Source organism: Diorhabda carinulata, chromosome 2, assembly GCF_026250575.1.
Source record: "Diorhabda carinulata isolate Delta chromosome 2, icDioCari1.1, whole genome shotgun sequence".
NCBI lineage: Eukaryota > Metazoa > Arthropoda > Insecta > Coleoptera > Chrysomelidae > Diorhabda > Diorhabda carinulata.
In genome coordinates this window covers 36,496,309-36,521,232 of record NC_079461.1, presented here as the reverse complement: position 1 = coordinate 36,521,232, position 24,924 = coordinate 36,496,309, and the positions used below count along the sequence as shown (strand labels likewise).

At 31.8% G+C, this 24,924-nt stretch overlaps 1 protein-coding gene and 1 long non-coding RNA gene across 2 annotated transcripts in view; one reads left to right on the top strand and one right to left on the bottom strand.

Moving 5' to 3' along the window:
• LOC130903383 (insulin-like growth factor-binding protein complex acid labile subunit) overlaps positions 1-24,924 on the top strand; it is a 74,564-nt gene that overhangs the window by 35,837 nt on the left and 13,803 nt on the right. The gene's annotated exons all lie outside the window — the stretch shown is intronic.
• Positions 20,797-23,109, bottom strand: LOC130903398 (uncharacterized). The gene is made up of 3 exons (XR_009060736.1): positions 23,007-23,109; positions 21,860-22,118; positions 20,797-21,009 (listed from the first exon to the last, which is right to left on the bottom strand). It is a non-coding gene; the product is annotated as an uncharacterized LOC130903398 (long non-coding RNA).

Here is a 24,924-nt window from a genome sequence, read left to right as displayed (position 1 = left end):
TTTGGTGATGTACTACGCTGGGGCCGCCAGTTTACAAGCTGAAATGGCGCGCACCTTACGGACCTTGTTTTTTGTAGCCAGCTCTGGGACTATAATATGACGATCACTAAAATAGGCAGTAAAAAGCACGAATAAGATAATGAGGTTACGAAGAATGAATTATAGAATATGAGACATAACTAAACAAACTAAATTGATGGGATTGAAAGGAAGCTATAATAGAGAAAATCGAGAAGAAAGATGAAAAATAGATAAGAATTCTGAAAGTTTTCAAAAAAAAACAATATTAGAAAGTAAAGCGAGAAATACTGGAATTATATACCTGAGAATGCATAAGGAGAAATGAGATAAAACGAGATGAAAGTATATATAACTTTCCATTCAAACTAGTTTTTGTTGTTGGGCTAATTGAAATATTTTCATTAAGAATTAAATTAAAACTATCCTTTGGACTAGAACCAAGTTCGTTCGCCGAGAGGGCTAAGTCGTCAACATCTGGATTTGCCGGTCAAGGGTTCAAATCCCGTTCACGCTTTAAAAAAGATTTTTTTAGAAATGATGACCGTCATTCTACATTTGTCTGTCCTCTGTTGATGATTCACTAGACTACCTCCATTAGTATTTCTTTAGAATTTAACACATTGAATTATGTTGTTTAAAAAGAATGTTCGATATGTGCTTCCTGTGTTGGAGATTCACAATATTAATGACTTAAACTAGAAAAATTTTATTTTCGATGTGGGGAATAATTATAGTTTATAAGGGGAAAAAATACGCTTTCGTTTTCATTCATTCATTCATTATTGTTTTGAACTAATTTGAAAAAATTTTTAGTTTGATGTGCTTTAACAGCGAATTTTTTTGAAGTGCATTTATTTTTAAAAATGATTCGTTGTAGTTTCGCATCTATTCAACCGATGAATAAATCTCTCTCCATGTTCTCTCAACGCTCCACGAACAATAACCATTTGAATGATTCCAAACTTGTATAATTGTGTAGAGCGGTGGACAGTGTTCAAATAAACTTCAAATCATTATTCCAAACGTATTTTTGTAACGGAATATATTCATTTGGAAAAATTTATCAACTAATTTCATCAGCAACTTAGATACAAACATAAACCTAACTAAGCTATTGAAATGTAAGCGAAGTTTCCATTATTGTTTCATAAAAATTTACCATGTTCCATGTTTTTGTTTCATTGTGTAGACTAATTACTAAATGTGGGATATTATGTTTCAAGGAATTTTCTAAAAACTGATGCTTTTACTCAAAACAAAAGACAATATTTTCCAATATATCTTTGTTAAGGTATCTATTTCATATGAAACACGCTTCTAAAGTTTGTAATATGATACAACAAAGAATATAAGAGGAGACTGTTTGAGAAAATAACATTCTTCCCAAAAATTTCTTCACTTCCTTTTAAACTAAATACTACAATCAATTAGCTAAACTATCGAGAAAAACACCCCAATGTTAATCAATCTAGATGAAATCGCATTGGAACAACATCTTGTGAAAATTACCTGAAATACTTTTTTTGATTTGATATGACTCTGAGACAACACTATATATGTTTCCTTTGTGGTAATGTGAAGAGCAGTTTTACGCAATTAATCACTGTCATCGCTGATAAAAATCGTTATTTCAACGTTTCGGCATCTCGGTTACCCCATTCCGATCATTTTGAATGAAGTCTGGAGATTTTACGTAGACGAACCGATATGGTGGCCGTTGAAATGAAAAAACCTCGTGGATACACAGTAAAAACAGAGGTTTTTAGTTTCGAAACCTCAATTTATGAATATCTTTTTAAGCAAACAGTTAATCTCCATATCCGTTTTTGATTATTTTTCGTTAACTTTTCAATTTTAGATCAATGAAAATAATAAACAGTCAAGCAGCCAATTTTTGTTTTTATAAATTATTGTTACAAAAAATAGAACCAATAAACAATAATAAAATCGAAAATATTTCTAGTTTGCCTTTAGCTTCAATTATTATCATTTACTTCTTATAAACCAAATACTTTGTAAGCTTTTGAATGTCTTCGTATTCATCTTCGGACAGTGGAATCAGATCTTCAAAAAGAAATAAGTATGTCAATTTAAAAGAAGCTCGTTCTTTATCATAAAACGCATTTTCTCTTGTTCCTTATCATTTTTAGACTCCAATATTTTCAAGGTAATATCAGTTTGCTCGGAGGTGTGTCCTAGAAGTCTTTTTCAAACTTGACTTGATCTACCATGAAACGATGAAATGACTGTCAGCTTGTGTTGACGTTTTCTATGCCTCATCGTCTGAGTTTCATCGCATTCTATAGACCTATGAAGTATTTAGAAGGGTAGCAAGATAAGAATTCTGCTTATCATCCCATGTGTCCAAATATTTCTGATTCATTTGTTCACACGAACCAATTTCTATGCTAAGAATTTTTAGTTTCTTTTCATCGCATCATAATCTTCTGAAGCGTTTAGGTCTTTTTCACTACGTTTCACAAAATATGAACAAATTCAGAACAAATATTCATCGCAAACTTTGAGTTTGTTGTAAATTTCAATGGGTGCTTCTCGGAGAAACTGGTTTGTTATCGTTATTTCCAGCGTTACTACAATCATTATTTTTTCTGTTTCTCATAGTAATAATGTTTGGTTTTCAATTATTGGAACTGTAGAAACTTTTCTTATCTCAAGAATACCAGATACTAACATCAATTAACAAGATACTGAATCTACTTATAACATTTCTTCAGTCACGAGTTGTTGAAATGGAAAATGGGTAAACTTAGACTGAGGTAACTTTCAATTGGGTGTTAGATACCTCAGAAATTATTTGCATATTAATAACCAATGGATGTGGATGAAAATTATTCAAGTAATTTAGATGATTCTATGAATATTTTAATAAAGCATAGTATATAAATGGGATAACAAGATTTACTGTGTATCAACTTTCTTTTTATGAGTAACATTCCTACTACAAGAACAGTTTAGAATCAAAATAAAAAGCTTGAGGTTTTTCTACAACTCGGTTGATAAAATGATGTTGAACGAGAAAGAATTCTGCAATTAACCCACTTGCGTTAACGAGTATGTTACTGAACGTTTCAGAGAACGGAACTTTCAAAACAATTATTTCCTTCCAGGATAAAATGCTTGATTTAAACTAGAAATAATAAGAAAAGGAAACTTTTTTTAACCTATTTCATATAATTAATATATAATAATGGACAACATATTCTAATGAATTCGATAATTTATTAAAATAAAAGTTCAATTGCTCGAAGGAAAGTCTACATTTGTAAATATTATTCAAAGTATCTAATTCTATAAATGTTGACTTTAATTTTTGTTCCCTCGACTTTCTGTTCTAGTTTAAAAAGGTTTTCATTTAATAATATGGTTTGACATTGTTACTTGTTTGAAAATTTTCAGATACACTTTTCTCCGCAGAAGTCTAATTAAATCTTCTTATTTGGAGAAATTGATATCTGTTTGAGTTAGAACTAATATTGTTTCTGTTTGACTTTATAAATAATTCGAATTCATTTCATTTAAATGAATATTTACAATGTTTGTCTGCAAACAAATAAATATCAATTTATTATGGAAAAAGTGCCTCGAGCTACAAATGGAAGATATCACTTTCAATAATGAAATATATTTTCTCTTCATATTTACATCAGTGAAAAATAAAATTGATATTGTTCAGACGGAAACTAAGTTGAAAATTTGATTATATTTCTCATATAAAAATTCAATTGTAGATTTCCGAGTATGTTTCTAAAAATTCGAAAATATCATCACATCAATTGGGTTGTTAACTGAAAATTCTAGCTTTCTTCGTAATAGGAAAACGTTTTTTTCATATTTATTGCATGAAAGTTTCTTGTGTTAAAATTATATTTCTTCTGGACATTTATAACTCCCGTTGATGTCGCAAATCCACTGATATCTCAGGATTCATCAACATACCTTTCGACGACCGTTGATGACTTCCAACCGCAATGTTTCTTTAGTATCATCAAATCTCCTCCAGATTCAACCAAAAGTATAGCAGACATTCTTGGAAATGAAGTATCTGCATATAAGTTAGCAATTTCAAGCTGAAGGAAATTAACCACAACCTACCTGATTGATTAATTAATCAACGTACCTTTCAGCGACCGTTGATGACTTCAAACCGCAATGTTTCTTTAGTATCATCAAATCTCCTCCAGATTCAACTAAAAGTGTAGCAGAAGTTCTTGGAAATGAAGTATCTGCATATAAGTTAGCAATTTCAAGCTAAAGGAAATTAACCACAACCTACCTGATTGAATAATTAATCAACGTACCTTTCAGCGACCGTTGATGACTTCCTACCGCAATGTTTCTTTAGTGTCATCAAATCTCCTCCAGATTCAACTAAAAGTGTAGCAGAAGTTCTTGGAAATGAAGTATCTGCATATAAGTTAGCAATTTCAAGCTAAAGGAAATTAACCACAACCTACCTGATTGAATAATTAATCAACGTACCTTTCAGCGACCGTTGATGACTTCAAACCGCAATGTTTCTTTAGTATCATCAAATCTCCTCCAGATTCAACTAAAAGTGTAGCAGAAGTTCTTGGAAATGAAGTATCTGCATATAAGTTAGCAATTTCAAGCTAAAGGAAATTAACCACAACCTACCTGATTGAATAATTAATCAACGTACCTTTCAGCGACCGTTGATGACTTCAAACCGCAATGTTTCTTTAGTATCATCAAATCTCCTCCAGATTCAACCAAAAGTATAGCAGACATTCTTGGAAATGAAGTATCTGCATATAAGTTAGCAATTTCAAGCTAAAGGAAATTAACCACAACCTACCTGATTGAATAATTAATCAACGTACCTTTCAGCGACCGTTGATGACTTCCTACCGCAATGTTTCTTTAGTGTCATCAAATCTCCTCCAGATTCAACTAAAAGTGTAGCAGAAGTTCTTGGAAATGAAGTATCTGCATATAAGTTAGCAATTTCAAGCTAAAGGAAATTAACCACAACCTACCTGATTGAATAATTAATCAACGTACCTTTCAGCGACCGTTGATGACTTCAAACCGCAATGTTTCTTTAGTATCATCAAATCTCCTCCAGATTCAACCAAAAGTATAGCAGACATTCTTGGAAATGAAGTATCTGCATATAAGTTAGCAATTTCAAGCTAAAGGAAATTAACCACAACCTACCTGATTGATTAATTAATCAACGTACCTTTCAGCGACCGTTGATGACTTCAAACCGCAATGTTTCTTTAGTATCATCAAATCTCCTCCAGATTCAACTAAAAGTGTAGCAGAAGTTCTTGGAAATGAAGTATCTGCATATAAGTTAGCAATTTCAAGCTAAAGGAAATTAACCACAACCTACCTGATTGATTAATTAATCAACGTACCTTTCAGCGACCGTTGATGACTTCAAACCGCAATGTTTCTTTAGTATCATCAAATCTCCTCCAGATTCAACTAAAAGTGTAGCAGAAGTTCTTGGAAATGAAGTATCTGCATATAAGTTAGCAATTTCAAGCTAAAGGAAATTAACCACAACCTACCTGATTGATTAATTAATCAACGTACCTTTCAGCGACCGTTGATGACTTCAAACCGCAATGTTTCTTTAGTATCATCAAATCTCCTCCAGATTCAACCAAAAGTATAGCAGACATTCTTGGAAATGAAGTATCTGCATATAAGTTAGCAATTTCAAGCTAAAGGAAATTAACCACAACCTACCTGATTGAATAATTAATCAACGTACCTTTCAGCGACCGTTGATGACTTCAAACCGCAATGTTTCTTTAGTATCATCAAATCTCCTCCAGATTCAACTAAAAGTGTAGCAGAAGTTCTTGGAAATGAAGTATCTGCATATAAGTTAGCAATTTCAAGCTAAAGGAAATTAACCACAACCTACCTGATTGAATAATTAATCAACGTACCTTTCAGCGACCGTTGATGACTTCAAACCGCAATGTTTCTTTAGTATCATCAAATCTCCTCCAGATTCAACCAAAAGTATAGCAGACATTCTTGGAAATGAAGTATCTGCATATAAGTTAGCAATTTCAAGCTGAAGGAAATTAACCACAACCTACCTGATTGATTAATTAATCAACGTACCTTTCAGCGACCGTTGATGACTTCAAACCGCAATGTTTCTTTAGTATCATCAAATCTCCTCCAGATTCAACTAAAAGTGTAGCAGAAGTTCTTGGAAATGAAGTATCTGCATATAAGTTAGCAATTTCAAGCTAAAGGAAATTAACCACAACCTACCTGATTGAATAATTAATCAACGTACCTTTCAGCGACCGTTGATGACTTCAAACCGCAATGTTTCTTTAGTATCATCAAATCTCCTCCAGATTCAACCAAAAGTATAGCAGACATTCTTGGAAATGAAGTATCTGCATATAAGTTAGCAATTTCAAGCTGAAGGAAATTAACCACAACCTACCTGATTGATTAATTAATCAACGTACCTTTCAGCGACCGTTGATGACTTCAAACCGCAATGTTTCTTTAGTATCATCAAATCTCCTCCAGATTCAACTAAAAGTGTAGCAGAAGTTCTTGGAAATGAAGTATCTGCATATAAGTTAGCAATTTCAAGCTAAAGGAAATTAACCACAACCTACCTGATTGATTAATTAATCAACGTACCTTTCAGCGACCGTTGATGACTTCAAACCGCAATGTTTCTTTAGTATCATCAAATCTCCTCCAGATTCAACTAAAAGTGTAGCAGACATTCTTGGAAATGAAGTATCTGCATATAAGTTAGCAATTTCAAGCTGAAGGAAATTAACCACAACCTACCTGATTGATTAATTAATCAACGTACCTTTCAGCGACCGTTGATGACTTCCTACCGCAATGTTTCTCTAGTGTCATCAAATCTCCTCCAGATTCAACTAAAAGTGTAGCAGAAGTTCTTGGAAATGAATTATCTGTTAGAATTTTCAAGTTGAAGGAAATTAGCCACTGGTTTTTATCCATAATCTGATTGATAAAATTTTCATTGATATTGAAAAAACAGGACGCAATCCTCCTATTTACATCATTCTTTGTTTCCTAAGTTTGACTTTGCTGATTTCACAAATTTGACAAGCTCCTCCGATCCTAAATACAACATCCTTAATCATCAAATAAACTTCATTGGGAGCATTATTTAAAAAATAACGAATTTCCATACTCGTAGTTTTCTTGAGCTAGTAACCTTTACTAACTTGGAATTTCTGGAGCCGTTGGTGATATTTATACTGACCACACAGTGACATCGACTCTGATAAAGAACTAAATGTTCGATTCCATGAATTTTGAATACGCGGTTTCGTAAATTTTTCGCGATTTAGCTGGCAACTTTGGTTAAAGTCAAAGAAAACCGAAATCAGATATTTAACTTACCGAGTTCACAATTTTCAAATCACGTCAAAAAATTAAATTGATAGCTATTTGATTACTATAAAAGTTTCTTAGGTATAATTGTCACTAATAAGCCTACTAATTCCAAAATTCAAATTTTCTTAATTGAAAATTTCAATTTCTCTCAAATTCTTTTCATTTTCACCATCATGAATTTTCATTTATTATCAAGAAATTTACATTTTTGATATTCGTATTGGTTTGTAGTACAGTTTTTTTCGGTATTCACTGTTCATTCAACAACTTCTCCTAATTTTAATAGTTATTTTCCGATTTTCTATTTTACACTTACTATAAATATCGAAACGATGAATTATAATAAAAATGTCTCGTTAAACTGATCCAACACATCATTTTTAATGATGTCATGAAGTCTCTTCACTAATTGTTGCTCTTGTTGGAAATTTCATAGATTCACCGTGAGCTGTACGATCTTTGAGAATTTCTAATTGCTGTTTCATCTCAAGTTCTCGCATATTAGTTTCGTTCTAATATACTAGACACTTTTGATAAATCTCTATAGAATATGTAACGATGATATACAGACATTAGTGTATATCACTGTCACATCCTTGGGTCCGTTGAATTGAACATTCTCAATTTCAGACTAGTTGAATTATTGGATCTGCGAAAGTGACAATTCTTGCTGTAGCACTTCTGTTTAATTTCAATCGCGAATTTCACTAGGTTCTCATGGTGTTAAAATGTTCGGTATGGCTACAAAAAGGACTTCATTTCCAAGGACCTATCATAGTAGAATCTACAATTATCATTTTTGGGCATCTTTCGCGACTCTCACTTCTGATTGAGATGTTTATCGTTGCTAGTGTTGATAACTTGATTTTTGTTGAGTCATCGTGAAGCTCTCGGTCTCTGGACAATGGGCTCCGCTTGTAAGCCATCTAATTTTTTGACATTATACTAATTTTCAAACTTTTCAGTGTCTAATACAACTTGACGTCAGATTCTGGCGAGGTGTAGTTCAAAGTTGAGTAATTTCATTATCTTTCGGAAGTGTATGATCCTCACAAGGATCATTAATCCTCTACACCCCTCGTTTCGGGGTAATGTTACTTTAATAGTGGATGACATCGTGTGGTGGTTGTTGTTCATTGTCATCATTATTCGTATTGACTTCTGCATACCTTCTAACTCTCCTTTCGTCCCTTTCAGAATTCGAAAAGAAAATTTCTTTTCGTTGTGATTTATAAGTTGTAGAGGGTGTTTTAGAACATCATTTTTTTGGGTATTGTGTAAAACCGATATTGCTATTTCAAATTGAATCTCGTCGATGTTGAAGAAATTTTATAAAAATGTATACGGATTATGAATTCTTAGGCTGGAGGGAAAGCTGACCATAGAGATATTATATCCTTATATTGAAAATCTTGAGCCCTGGGCGAGATCATATAATACGTATCTAATGAAAAGATCCAGAAAAAAATCTATAAAAGAAAATTCAATAAGAAGCCAAAAGACATTTTCCTTATATATTCTAATATCCTTATAATATTTTCAATTTATCATTTATTGAGCTATTCGCAATACCACAATCCTTTTATTAGTTTTCTTGTCAACAATAAGGAAACGTCGAATATAAATATTACACTTTTGAAACTCAGTCTAACAAAATAGTAATTAACTCGGAAAAAATAAATTATAAAAAAGTGCCAAACAGAAAGCGAACGCAACGACATCTATTGGTCATAAACTACATTTTATTTTGTTAAAAATTGTTTGTAATAAGAAAAATTGTGTCCAAAGGTTCCAATTTTTTCTCTACGTTTGTTATTGAAACCTTCCTGGGAGTTAAAAACTTTTTTAATTGATCACTGTTTTTACGAATTTTGTGTATCATAATTTCATATATGTATCAACCAGGAACTTCGACGTCAACGATGGAATTACTTCTGGACTTTATGGAACATCATGTACGATGAGCCCTTTAGAAGGAACAACCCTAGTTAACTTGTTGTTTTAGTGGAACATGGCATCTCTGAAACTCGTAGAAAACTGGCTTTAAGCAAACCTTCATTGTTGGCGCCAGGAGCCGGGAAGTACCTAGGCTAGATACAAAACTTAGATTTATAAAACACGTAGAGAAGTCAATCGAAAAAAGCAGAGAAAACTCTTTCTGCTCTGACCAGCTGCAAGTAAAAGAGATAAAAGACTAGTAGGAAGAAATGTCGAAGGCTGACGCAAAAATAAATCTCATCCAGAGGGGACAACGGAATATATAGCCTCTCGTTGTTGCTCTATCTTATTATATAAATACCAGTCGATTTTTGAGATTGAAATCTGATAAAAGTTCGAACATAAATAGAAAATAGATTTGATGTAACAGTCAATTTGATACGAATGAGACACCTAGTGTTTTATCCAACGGACAGAACGTAGATTGACGTATCGTTGAGACATTTTCTCGTACATTTTAGAGAGTGGTAGTATACACGGTAAGTGAACACCTTTCGACGCTAAACAATTCTGAAAACCTAATGGAAACGCATTGCTCGCAGACGAAACGTATTAAATTCAAAAATGAAATATTGTTTTTGTCAGAATTGTCTGTTATCACAATAAAATCGGAGAGATTTCAACATGTAATATAATAGAGCACATGGGATAACACGTTTTTTCAGATATGCCTCCATGAAAAATTCATTTGAACAACATATGAATCAATTTATTTTGAAATAACCTATTTCTCTCAATGCATCTGGAAATGTAGAAACCTTAAGTTGTAAATTTAATAATCTCGTAAGGGTGGAATTGAAAGGAACTATAGACCTTGTTCGTGTCTTCAATAAGTCTTTTGAAACTTATAAAATTAATAATTTAAAATTCATAATTACATTCACAACATATTTCTTAGGTTCTAATATCTATTGAAATATTATAATTAATACCAGGACGTTCTTAATAATTGGAGCTCTACTAAAATAACATTTTTGTTATTCTAAATTCATACCATTTATTTCATAACTTAGTTTTTTGTAATAACCCCATATAAATATTTAAATCAACTCATTTTTTATTGAAACAATAATCTAGTTTTACTATAATTTAAAATTTTAAATCACAGTCCAAAAAGTATTTAGAACAGACAACTAAGTATCCGAGATCCTTATCGAGAATCTTGCATACATTTTTTAATCGTGAGGGTGAAGTACAAGACCCAATTTGACTTTTGATTGACAAATAAAATCAAAATATTGTTACAGTTTCCGAGAAATCAAAAGTAAGTCTCCATAAAAATCCAGATTTCATCGCTAGAACTGTCATTGGAGGTTTTTTCTTTATCATGACTGAAACTATGACTGAAATACTTTTAAAGATATAATAATGAAAAAACTAAATATAATCCACATACAATTTTTTGTTTTATAATCATCCAGGTGTGCACCATCTCGCTGCAAACATTCCTCGAATCTATATCTCAAATTGGTAAAAACTGGAATTGGAATAGCTGCTATATCTTCTCGGATATCTTTAACTGATTAAGCGTGGCTGGGATATTGGAGTAGACTCTACTTTTCAGGTATCCCCGCATAGAAAAATCCGGTGGTGGTAGGTCCGGATTTCTAGGTGGCCATGCAATATCACCTCGACCACCAAAGAGGCATTAAAAGTATGACATGTCGCAACATATTGTTGAAACCATGTAGTACGATTACAGGCTTCAAATTGTTACAGTTGCGGAGAGAAAAAATCCCTTAACATGGCTATTTATCGTTCAAAATTCGCAGAGGCAGATTGCCCCCGTTGATTTTGAAAGAATTAGGGTCCGATAATTCCGTACGCTGATATCGCCGCCCAAACGGTTTCTTTCGGCGAATGCAGAGGCTTTGCAGCCCAATAACGGATATTGACATGCCCATTCAAGTGAAAATGGAAGATTGTTGAAACACTGGAACAAAATCTAGTCTTGAAATTGAATCATTTGGCTGTAATTTCTGCACAAGTTGAATTTTAGACGGTTGTAATTTGAGATCTTTCGCGGCGCAGAGTTGTTCTAGATACCACAAGTTCGACTGATCGCTTGTGATTCCATAGACCAGGATTACGTTGAACTAAACCTGTAACTTATTGAATTGTGTCTTCTGCTCTTGTTGATATTGGGCGTCCCGTAGGCTTCTGATTGAGAGTAGAACCAGTAGCTTCGAACTTTCCCTCGGACACTGATTTATGTCATATAATCCAAACTCACTTCGAAACAAACGTCGATGAATAGCACACGAATCGCCATTTTTGAACGTTGCGCTCCGTGAAGTGATCCATCGCGACTTAATTTCCGTGCAACTACCTCTCATAATATTCAAACAAGTTTGTAAAATCGTACGCCTTTCTGGCTTACCCTATATAATATGTTTTTAATGAAAATTCTCCATGAGAACAATGAAGTAGTTCGGTATCTATTAAAACAGAAAACGTTTAACATTCCACGTCTTTTACCTTTCCGACCTTTCCTAATTCTAAAGTTGTAAACAAGCAGTGACCCATAATATATGTGGTCGGAAGTCTCCCCGGACCGAAACGTCGTGTCTGACGAGTCGGCGAAACAAAACGGATAACGAACATTGTTTCCGATCCCCACGGGGATATTCTTCGTTAAACTTCCATTTAGTCAACATATTTTCTACAAGGAAACTAACAGAGAATTTTGTAATCAGTTATATGGTCGTAGAGGTATAAATAAAAAAAAACATTGATTTTTCAGTAGTTATGAATAAAATCATCACTTTCTAGACCTTTCACAAATAGTGAGAATACTTCACAATGGAAATGGTGAACATGAACTACAAAAAAAATTTGTGAGGAGTAGACAATTGTTTAGTTCGATCAGGTGATTATGTATTAAAAATCGCGTATACTTACTGAACTATTGGGAAAGCCTTTGTAAGTTATTCCTGAAGAAGACGCCTTCATAAATGTTTCTAGTCATAGACCAAACGTTAGTTTTTAATCACTGCTTTTGCTAAGAATGAGCTATAGAAAAACCTTGGATAATCTGCGCAAATCCTTTAAGTAGAATACAAAAAGTAAAGACAAAACTATTGAATCTGGAATGAAGCTATGATACCGACATATGATGAGGATGGAGCAGAACACATGACCGAAGAAAACATTGACGTTTCAATCGCAGAATAGAAGAAGACGAGGAAGACCATCAAGACCTGGAGGAAAGGAAGGAATTGAACAAAATATGAGAGATAGAGCTATCCAGGAAGACGAATGAATAGATAGATGTGTACGAAATCCGGGATAAGACAAAGAAAGCTCCAGATTTATAAAAGAAGCTATGATTAAAACCTTGCTAAAAAATAGCAAGACTCAAATCTTATTATTTCGTTAGTTAGTTTGGAACTGCGCATCTAGCAGTTGGTAACTCAAATTGGAAAATTATTTCAAATAATGAAATAAAAAGAATTGAAAATATAAAACGCCTTTCTGTATTTATGAAGCACATATGTTTGAGAACAATAAATAATTTTCCGCAAATCCTCAAGGGATACATGCTTTAATAAAACGTACTCATATTTTTCTTTTATTTTTAGTAAACGGGGATACTTCAAACCGGAAAACAAGGGAAATAATTTGTGAGCTAATCGCTTAAGAAGTAAAAACATTATTTGATTCTAAACTTTTGTTCATTATTGGATTTATCGCTGTATCGTGAATTCTACATTAAAAAATAATATACGATAGATTTCATTGGAAACCAATCAAATACAAATTATACCACACATATTTTCTTTGCTCTATTTTTTGTATATAATACAATAAATACTTTTCTTAGAAATAACATCTTATCAGAAAAATCATCCTATTGACGATGTGCTCAAGAAAATAAACATCAAAAGTTTGATGTATTGAAGGCTACGATGAGAAATGACGCGGTTGTGGTCGGAGCTGCCACCAATTCCTCGCCAGTACTAACTTAGACTAGGGTCTTTCCAGGTACTGAAAGATGTGTGTTAACAAACAAGGAAATAAACTATCCAATATATTAACTAACAGACCACTGAGCTTCCATTTGATTGATTCAAATTCATGGCCCTGGTAACTATAATAATCTTCTTTAATTTGGAATCTCAATCATTCGATGTAGTATGGAAAAGGATCTAAGAAAGGATTATCCTCATGAATCCAAACTGGTTACTGGCTTCTTTTTATGAAATAGGATGCAGCAATAATTGACGTCTGTGGGAATAGACACAGAAGGTTGTGCCGTGCTTTGAAGGACAAAAGCAGGTCTGATAGGAGGATCCCATCCTTGTAAATGTATCTGTGGTACTTTAACCTCGCCATAACTATCTTTTTGACATATATTTCTATAAATAATGGAACTGGCTTATACAATGCTAGTTATACTATTTGCAAGGCCCAAATTGGGAATACCACGCGTGAACTTACAGAGCTCAATTTTTTACGAAAACATGACAAAAATAAAAGTTAATAGAAGCGGTAAGGACAAACAACATTTGAGTTGTAATTGTGAAGTGTCCAGTGACTCAAATTTCTTCCCCATCAAGGAATAAAACATTTCCTCTTCAGCATCATCAGATTCTGATTTAGAAGTTAATGTCAGACATCTTTTGATGCCGGTTTGTCGATCAAGTGCCGATCAAATCCAAACCCCGCCGTTTCCTATTCGAAAACGCTTGTCTCAATATGCAGCACGTGTAGCACGTACGAATCGTGTCACGCTACCTCACACGTGCTATACGTGTCCCAATTAGCGCCTCACCTTTTAGTCCGGGAGCCGGGTGAAAATTTGGTTAATTATTTCCTTTCGAAATGATTCCTCCCAACTGAAAATTTGTGAGTTGATTGTTGTTATACTGTTGTGATATGTGAAAAAAATCAGCTAGCAGTCGAGGAAAATCTGGATCCTTAAATCTTAAATAAATATTGTAAACTGGAGACTGAATCAGCGGTCGCTAAGAATCTCAAAGTGACATTAAGTTTAGGTTCTGCTGCAATCGCCAATCTCATATTGGTGTTGAGCAAATAGTAATGTAGACTTGGATCCATTCTAAAAAAATTTCTCGACATACATTATTAGTCGCATCAAGAGTATTCCGTTTTTTTATCCAATCACGCACCCACACACGTTTTTTTTTTAACATTTTTAACGTACCATCAACAACTAGATGTTAGAGGCGGTTCGATTCTGATCGCAACGACTTTCAGACAAATCAAGCAGTCGTTGGACATGCGCGACTCCGTGTGAACCCGCCTTAAGCTGGAATTACCTTCAGTCTCTGAAGACGATAACTTGGTTATGGAAACGAGACAATGTAATTGTGAGTGTTGGTGAAAACGGTCTATTTTAGATTGTATCCATACCAGATGGTCCTATTCGAGATTTATGGATATTGAGATGGATCCCCGTTGGATGCAGATCTAACATCTTTGGTCTGGGTAGTGCGGTCAAATTATTTTTAAATGAAACAGTTAATGGAGAAAGATATGACTAAGATATTGCATTTACTATGAAAATATATCAGTTTGACAGTTCTTCATATTAGTTTTATAATAATATTTAATTATTAATAAGTAACAATGATTTGGTTTGAATTTACACGTATTTATCTATCTCTTAAATACAAACTTTCTTATCCAACAATGGAACGATTGAAATCGGGTTTCTGTCAACAGTTTCTTTTGATTTGAGAAATTTCTAAGATGGAACTTCATTCACAGTCCCAACGGACATCGTATATCTTTGTCATGATCATTCTAATAAATCTTCTTTTCCTTTTCAATAGATGTAAAAGGAAATTGGTATGAAGATTTATCACCAATTTTGTTCCAAAATCGTGTAAGTAACTTCTAGTCAATCAATTCGCAGTTACAATATTTTTTACTTTGATTATGATAATTTCACGACATAATATCTAAAAAAAATGTGGATTTTTAAACGATATTAATGGAATTATGTTCTTTGTATATATTACTAATAAGTAATAGTATAGTTCTATAAGAAAAATTAAATAGGAAAATGTTTTATTTCTATTCGAAACAGATTTTTTTATAAAATAACGTTTTCAAGTAACTCAATGGATTTATTTTTTCTACGGAACGCAGTCTAATCTACTGACAGAACCGATTGCTTCAATTTCTATTTATACCAGCTTTAAAACCAACCAATTACTTAAATCCCATCTACTTTCGTCTCTTTCGCTTTTGTCGACAAACGATTGACATAGAAAAGTAAAAACTCCAACAGAAACATGGACAATCCATTGAGTCGATTTTGTATAAAATGGGATTTATGTGACCGAAATGTGTCGACCTTTGCCGCAGACACCAGTATGAACGTGTTCCAATACAAACTACACAAATTGTGAGGAATTTTCAGTTGCAGTTTCAATCAGATGTATATTAATAGAAAAATCGCCCTAGGAGGAAACGAAAGTGCTTATCACTATGTAAAAATGCATTTTTTGAACGTTCTATGCGTAAAATTAAAACTGAATTTATAATATACAAATTGTCCCGGCGACAAAGAGCAGGGGCATACGGAAAAGTCCGAAATATGGATGCAATCTACCCCTATACAAAGTTGTATCCCTGAGGGATTATATGGACTCAAAATGAATTTCTTTACAACCATTTTACTCGAAAATATCAAATTTGGGGTAACTTGACACATGAAAATCCGCAAAATTTTTTTATATGTTAGTTGATTCAAAATTCTGATCAAAAGTTGTATAATCTAAATAAATATTAACATTCATTGGTAAGAGTAGATGAATTTTGGACAGAGCATTATACTTCAAAAACAGAAATATTTCTGAAATAATGGATTTTATCTGTAAAAATCGATTCTAAACAAGCAAAAACCGATTTTTCAGCTCATCATTGATTCCAGATCCATTATTAATCAACGAAGTTATCAAAACTTGAAACAATGTTGATAAAAAGCGATTCCAGCTAAAATAAATTATTCTGTAGAAATACAGAGTATTGAAAAGCGACTGATTCTAGCCGCGTTTTAAGGTAGAACTTGTTTTTCCTTTGTTTTCGTTTCCATTTCCAAGAAATTTATACCAAAATATTATTAAAATAAAAATTTTTAATACTTATAACAGTTATTTCATTTAAAGAAGCTTTGAAAATAATTTGGTATTGAATTTATCTAATCGTAATCAAATCGTCTCTCAATAAGAAAATCCTTGTGAAACGATGAAGTTTGTGAGATTCCCGCAATTATAATTCAAGTTTACAGTTCTAATTTCAAAGAAACTACCGAGGATAAAAATTGGAGATGTTCATTATGATACGAATTTATTAATAATTTTATTCGAAACTTTCAAAAGAAGTTTCTATTATAATGAAATAATTCTAGCATTCAAAGTAGTTTGAGGAGCAGAAAATAATGAGATACGAAGATGGCAAATTCATATCCGAATTAATTATTATTTACTCAGTGAAATATCGAGGAAAGTTTAATCTACATCGATAAGAATATTTTGTGCATTAGATTTTCACCCGAAAGAGCCCTAAAACTATTTTTTTCATCGATTTTTCATATATTTTTGAAGAAATATATGGAGCTCAATATACAGTGAATAATTTTTTATAAACTTCTCACTCATTAAAAGGTTTACAACTTGACATGGAAACAAGACATTTTTTTCACGCTCATCACCTTATTAACCCTTCCAAATAATTAATGTACTAGTCGAATGAAAATATGTTTCTTGTAAGTAAAACTTTAAAAATAAGAAACACGAAAAAGTCACTGGGAACCTGATCGAGGTCAATAAATTTTTCCATGGGGATCATCGAATTGTGAGATGAAGAAAATTACTCTCTTTTCTTTTAATGAAGTCGTTTTTTGCAAATTCTCTCTCCATATTATCTTCTGGTATTGTTTTATCTTCATATAGATATTCGGTGAAAGTAATCCCATATTATCCTGAGAAATAGTGACCATTCCACACCAGTTAAAGTGGTGCTTCTTTATATTTTTCTCTCCATATATGTGAATATGAAATTATATCAAATTGTGATTATTTTTTTTTTCTGTATCCTTCTTTTCTTATCAAGTATTTCAAAATCTATTTTATTCTCTTTCTTCCATTTTGGATTCAAATGTAATAACCTGAACTAGTGTTTGTGTTTGTCAAATTAATAAACGGTTCTTTCCACATTCTTCTTTACTTAGTAAACAGCAACATGAAAGAGTCGTCATTTTTCCTAAATATAGTATAATAAAGGGAAAAATTTTCTTTGACGATGCCTCCGAAATATCCCGCTTTCGGTTTATAATAAAGCATGTTTAAATAAGATATTCCTTTTGATGTTTTGCAAAGCATTCGATTGGATTACGACAGAAAATGACATGGAAAATTCAAAAATGTAATATAAAGATAAATAAACATCAATTTTAGTATTTTAAGAAGTGCAAATAGTTTATCCAAAACCTAACAGTTTTTTGATCTTTCCAAATAATGTTTAGAAAATAAATAACTTTATTATCTTCCAAAAATATCAGAAAATTGGATTTCTATTGAAATATATGGCTCATTTAAAAATATAATTGTACCCAGAAACATCTTAAGAGCAGAAAGAACTACAAAGTTGAAACAACCATCTTTCTACAATAAGTAAAAATAGCAACATCCAGATCATCCAACGTCTTCAAAACAAAACCTTGAAGAATGTTATTGTTGAGAATTTGAAGACGATTATTACCAAACATACATCAAGTTTATAAAGAAGTTATAAAAATGCCTCCATGAAAGATGAAGTCATTTGGCTTGTCTCCAACTCTAGAGAATGAATCTCCTGTTTGTCCTTATTTTTTGATACGAAATAACCTTCAAATGTTCTCCTGGTTCATTAAAGAAATTATCGAATTAAGTCGATCCAACGTTAACAATTCCACGGTTTCCATTAAAATTTTTATTCCACAATAGTATCTCTTTTAAATCACTGTTAGAGAAAGAACACTTTTCGGCGAAATTTCTAGTGCTTTTGAAATAGAAAGGAAAAGAGATTTCCCAAAACTTTCTGTTAACTTCTGGTTTCAGCTCTAAGTAAAGATATTAATCAAATTAAGGTTTGTGCGAGGGTTGTAAGCTTCGTATTAACCTCTGTATCAAGACAGAAATGATGTTGAACTAATCGCAATTTTTTCACTAATCTTCTCAGTCCCTAAAATGAAGGTTGGAAGAGGAATCAAGAAATAAATATACAAGTTGATTCGCCTGTATAAAAAACTCAGTTTATTTAATATAGAAACAATTAAATGTATAATGAAAACATCTCCGAATTGCTCTAATGAAAAGGGAAAAGAGCTAATAAAAAAAGAAGTGCAAACGAAAAAATAGATGAGAAGGATATAAAATTGGAAAATATTAACGTAAATACTAGAAAATTCCAACTAGATATGTACCTACAAAATATACTCTCGTGTTTTGTTTAAAACAATTGACTAAATTGAATGCACGTTACTGCTAATTACACACACGGCTCTAAAAAACTACAAATTGATTATCAAGAAGTCAAGTTCACTACAAGTGCATTGTTAAAGACATATAAGGAGCGATTGACAACAAAGATTTGCTTTAGCAGCCTTCATCGACACAGAAGACGTTTTTGACTTAATATCAATCCATCAAAAATGTGCTAGAAGATCGGTTACTCTCTGTAATTCAGCAGTAATACATAGTTTCCCAAACAAATTCGAAAAATGATTCCCTGTCCAGTTACTATAGAATTTTGATGTTTATTTGTATTTAATTTTTCAGTAGCAGGCGGTTTATTTACAGTATTTCTTCTAAATAATGTCTAGAAAACTCTATTTATTTATTTCTTTTGCTATAAAACTTTCATTTAGGTATATAAATGTATTGTGTAAACGCAGTTAATTAGATTTAAATAAATAGTCATAGTCAAATGGACGAATTTGTGAAATTAATCGTAGAAATTCTCTAATAAGTAAATTGTCCAAGGGACACCCTTAATCAATCATCTATGATATAGATCCCCATTAGGATCGTGTACCATAAATCTTAATATTTATGATTCGCATTAATATAATACAAAAATTTGGTAATCCTAAAAAACAAGTTAATAGAGGGTAAAAAAATGAGGAAAGCTCTTGTATCCTTCAACTAAATGACTAACAGATCTCAATGGTTCGCAAGGGGGTGAGTTAATTTACAAACAACAGATTATATCTCCGTCTGAGTTACATTTTTGCAACGTTTTTAAATTTAAATAATTTTAAATGAGAAATTATTATTGTATAAAAACAAGCTTTCGTTAAATTGTAAGAATCGAAAACGTACCCTCTCAGGATGCTTATAAGCTTGTCATGAAATCCAAAGAAGTTTCGGTTTCTAGAATTATTGAAGAGATGTGGAAAACACCCCTTTTTCAATTATGAAAATCTACAAGCTTTGGGGAGAGCGGAAAAATGCATTGGAAAATATATTCCATGCGAATTAATGAAGTAATGGATGTATGATATTATTCAAATTAACCCTCAATATTTGAACATCTTATTATGAAATAATGGACCACAAAAAATCACGATTGGTTGGTTTCATCGGCGTCTACACCAACTTTCTATTTTTGCAAAAAATGGAATATCTCAAAACGATACCTAAATCAAAGTTGACCTAAATATATTTGATTTGTTTAATTATTTTCGGGACATACTGTATGGTTGGAAATAATTTTATTTGATGTGGCTACTATGGGAAAAATATATTGTGTACCTTGTATAAACGGTTTGATTAAGAATTCCAGATGGAAACTAACATTTCAACAGATATTTTTCAATAATTTGACTCTAACCAGAAACTTTTTTTCCACTGTTGGATTCAAAATTTCAATAATTTGTTTCAAACTGCAAAATATTTTTAAATAATAATTAGTCTGGAGTTTTATAAAATACGATATCTCTCTTAGAAGTTTTCTTGTATTCAATGGCACATCCATTATTCCACTTACGGAGGCTGGGAAAACATTAAAGAACTTTCCGGAAAACAGTTGAATATAATTGTAGTTCACTTTTAAACCCACCAGTTAAAGTTACTAGAACTTTTTCAATTTCTGACAAAACTGTTTGGATTGCTATTGTTCTAGTTATTCAAGAAACGAAACTTTTTAATTGTGACTACTGAAACATAAGCTCATAATATATAATACAAAATATTCATGAAGAAAAATGCACATGATCGTGTTTTCATACATAACAATTTTACAATAAGTACAATAATCAATTTCCTCATTTTCATGTAAATGTACTCGATCTTTCATAGGAGTTCGTTCACAGGAAAATTAAAAAACATTGAAACTAAAAGATCTTTAGTAAATAATTAATTTTTATTGATAAGTTTTCATAGATTTTTATTTTTAAATCAATAACCATAAATCTCGATCATTACTCTCGGATCTTGATACGGTCCTACTCTTAAAACAGTCTGCACATCTCCACCAGCTACATCGATTCTTAAACAATAAGCTCGTTCTCTACCAAAATTGAGCACTCTTACAGAAGAAACTCGGCCTCCGGAAATAGAAACTGACCTAGAAACACCAAAACGTGATTAGTATAAAACAAAGTTTATCTCTTATATAATAAGACGTTGTAACATCACATTCGTCAATGAACACATGAAATATTTTAATCTTGCTAATCCCTTCTACATTTGTTTCTTCTTCCTCGTTCTTTTTTGTTATTTATGTTGTCGTTTAATGTAACATTCGGCAACTGCGGGCGACTTCAACCCTACATTTTTCAAAAGATTGTATTTCAAACTTGATGACTATTAAGTGGACTGAAAAGTTCGTAGGTTGATTCCTAGATTAGCGTCAGTTGTATTGTATAAGCTGTAGCTGTCTTACTATTGGAGAACCTACTTATTAAGAGAAAATGATAAAACTTAAAATGCAATAGTTAAGGTCTAAGATCCTTAACTATCACTCAACTGCTAGAAAAAAAATCCCACTGAAACCTTTTTGGAGCTATGGGACACTGCATTCAACTCTAGATTTTATTCAGGAATACTTGGAATGAAGTCAGTTAAATAAGATCAAACTTCTCTCTGGAATATGTTCACTACATTGGAAATCATCCCAACGTATTAGCTCAACCCAGATAAGTCTTGAAACGCATTTTCCCTAAGACCAGTCTAGCAGTACATTGTTGTGTAGTAATCCCTTAATCCAACTTTTGGTATTTGCAAGTGGCGACCTGATATTTACGATTTAGAAAGAACATTTCAAGAAACAGATAAAAATCACGAAGCGCAAGATCAGGAGAATAAGTTAGACGTTCCAACACTAGATATTGAACTTATTTGGATACCTCTTCACATAGAATAGGGTTTTGTCGTAAACTATCATCTAGTGGTGATTGAATTTAAAATAAACTTACCAATGGATATCTTGAGTACCAGAAGATAAAGCTTGAACGATGACAACTTCCCTGACAAGTAACTGATCTCCGTTCTCCCTATATCTGTAAATAAGATCTCCATAATTTCCCGATCCATTATCCTGAATTAGGTCAGTTTCTTTAACAGTATCGGCAAATTCACTTTCGAATTTGATACCGTTTTTATTACGATCGGGAAAGTCAACATTTTCATCGGGTTTCGTGTACGTCACTTCTGATTTGTATTCGAACGCAACAGCTAAACGGAAAGTATAAAAGAATGTTATTAAAAGTGTTTTCTTGTCGATTAATATCATGTTCGTGGAGTTGTCAGGAATTATTTACTCAATGAAACGTTTACAAACGAAGTAACTGCTTTTATTAGGGGTTTTAAATTAATATTCGAATCGTGTTTCAGATAAGGCTTTTAGGCCGATGATTTACATTTAGATACTATTTAATCAATTGGGGTTACCTAATTGAATGCTTTTATACCACGAGTTATTTCATCGAATTTAAATAAGTGATAAAATATTTCAACGATGAAGTTGATTCATAATCTATGATCCTGATGAATCTTACAATCTGTTTCACTATAATTTTACAACGTAAATTATAAAATCAACATATTATGTAACCCTGTATATTTATATTTTGTTATATTAAACTCAACTTCTTTTCAACTGAATCGTTTCAATTATTTTCTTCTAAATTACAAATTAATGCGTTATTCTATGACAAAACTGTCACATTTCTGATAGCTAAGATAGAAAGAGTCCAAATCCTGTTTTAGGTTATGTTAATTGACATTTGACATTAAAAACTATTTTTAATTTTCACGATTCATTAATTCAAATAGTTTAATAATGAAATAATATTTATATCTAGAAAATTTACCTTACTTATTTGTCATTTGAATAATTTTATTATAAATACAGGTGAATATTTTATATATTACTTTCACCAATGTTTTATATAAGCGTTTTTATATTGGGAACGTGGCAATAAAACACCAAATTAGACTAACTTTAATATGTATTCAGAGCTTTTCGAATTCTTATGTATTCATCGTTTGGAACCGAAATTATGGTCAAATACAATATAAGAAATATGTATAAATGTAAAACAATAATAAAATTTCACTTACAATAATTAATTAAGATTTGCGTTGGCTTTAAATTGTATTAATTCTTGTAAAAACTTGAAATTCATGGGATTTGAAATTCGAAATGACTATAATAGAAATATTGATTAATTGAAATAACGATTCTGGTTACTATAGGAATTTTTATTAATTTTTAATTGGTTAGATTATGAATGACGTTGAATTTGTATATGTTGGATAAGTTGTAGTGAATGATACTCACTATTGATTGATTAATTTATGAATGACATTAAATTTCAATATCCCAGGTCGTTATGAGTATTTATTGATTCGAATATAAATGAAAATAAATTTTATAGGTTAGGTCGTTATAAGTGAAGTTGAAATTTATAGGTTAGGTGAGGTTAATTGTTTGTTAATGGCGTTGAATTTTTATAGAATTTGTTTTTACTAAATCTAAAAGATAAGACTTCTTTTAGTCAAAATATGATATTGACACTGAAAATTTCCGTATTTATGTTAATCAATAAATCACCTAAGTTATGAAAATCAAAGTAAAAATAAAATCTAAATATAAATAAGTTGCAGTCATCAAAATGTTTTGAAAAAGACTGAAATAAGTCGAAACGTCAATTTTTATCTTTCTTCAAAAATTATTTTAAAAAAATACGAAATTAAATGAATTTATATATAAATATAGATTTTACCAGCTAATTTATGAGCGTTGTAGTGGGATTGTATTGAATAAATAAGCTTAATATTTCTATCAATTTAAATATTGAATTTTGAAGTTGATGAATCTAATATTTGTTAAAAGGAATTACAAAATTTATCACAGCGCAATTTTTAATTGATTCCCACACGATGAATATTCGAAAACTCGTGATATATTAGAGTTAGTACACTTTGGTGTTTAATTCCCACCACAATCCCACCACTAAAACGCTCATATATACAGTTTCCTTTGCTACATCCCGAATTTTCCTATTCCATCCACTCGTTTTCCTAGACAGCTCTGTATTTCATAGTTTGTTCAATTTGAATTTGAATTTGTGTATACTCGATGTGTTTTTCGTCGTAAATCTTCATTTCGTATATGCTCTGTTCTAGATTTCCTGCCTGAGCTTTTCAAGTAGTCAATAGTCTCCATTATTTTTTCCTGTTTATCCATCATTTGCCAGAGCTCGTATCCATAGGTTAGGATGGGCTCCACAATGACTTTGTATGTGGACAGTTTTACTGACCAAAACCAAAAATGAGTTTTTAAAGTTGACTAGCCTAAAGGTTTCAGCTTGTTGAAGTTCTGCTGATCATTATTATGAATATGAATGAAATCGTGTTCCTAGATTTACGTTGATTAGAAAATTTTGCATTTTTTAATGTACCTATACCTAAAAAACTTCTCCTTCACCTGGAAAGTCATCTGAAATTTATTACATAAAATAGAATGAATGCGCTTTCAAATTTAAGATCCAGTTACTTGAGATTTTATGTATAAATTTTATAACCAAACGTGAAAATGTCACCCCATGATTTCAAATTTCATTGGGGTGTAAAACTAACTTCAGGTGAAACCGAGTAGTGTTGTATAATTTATTACAAAAACATGAAATGTTATTATAATTTAAAACGAACATCGAACGTAATTTCCGTGTTTTATAGGGATGGTATAAACCGTTCTAGAACGAAGACAATCACATGATTTAAGAGTATTAAAAATTTTCACTCAATATCCATCCAATTTTTTCACATACAACTATTGGATTAATGAATCTCTTGCAGTCATACACCTGCTAGTGAGTCCTCAAAGTAATTAAATCACTTTGTTCCTGATGATATTTTCCTGAAAGTCCTGATAGAAAACTAAGATCTCTGACACATCTCACATCTCAAATTTCGTATCGAGATCAAAAATTCAGCTACAAACATTGAGTATCATTCTGAGATTCTTTGGGTCGCA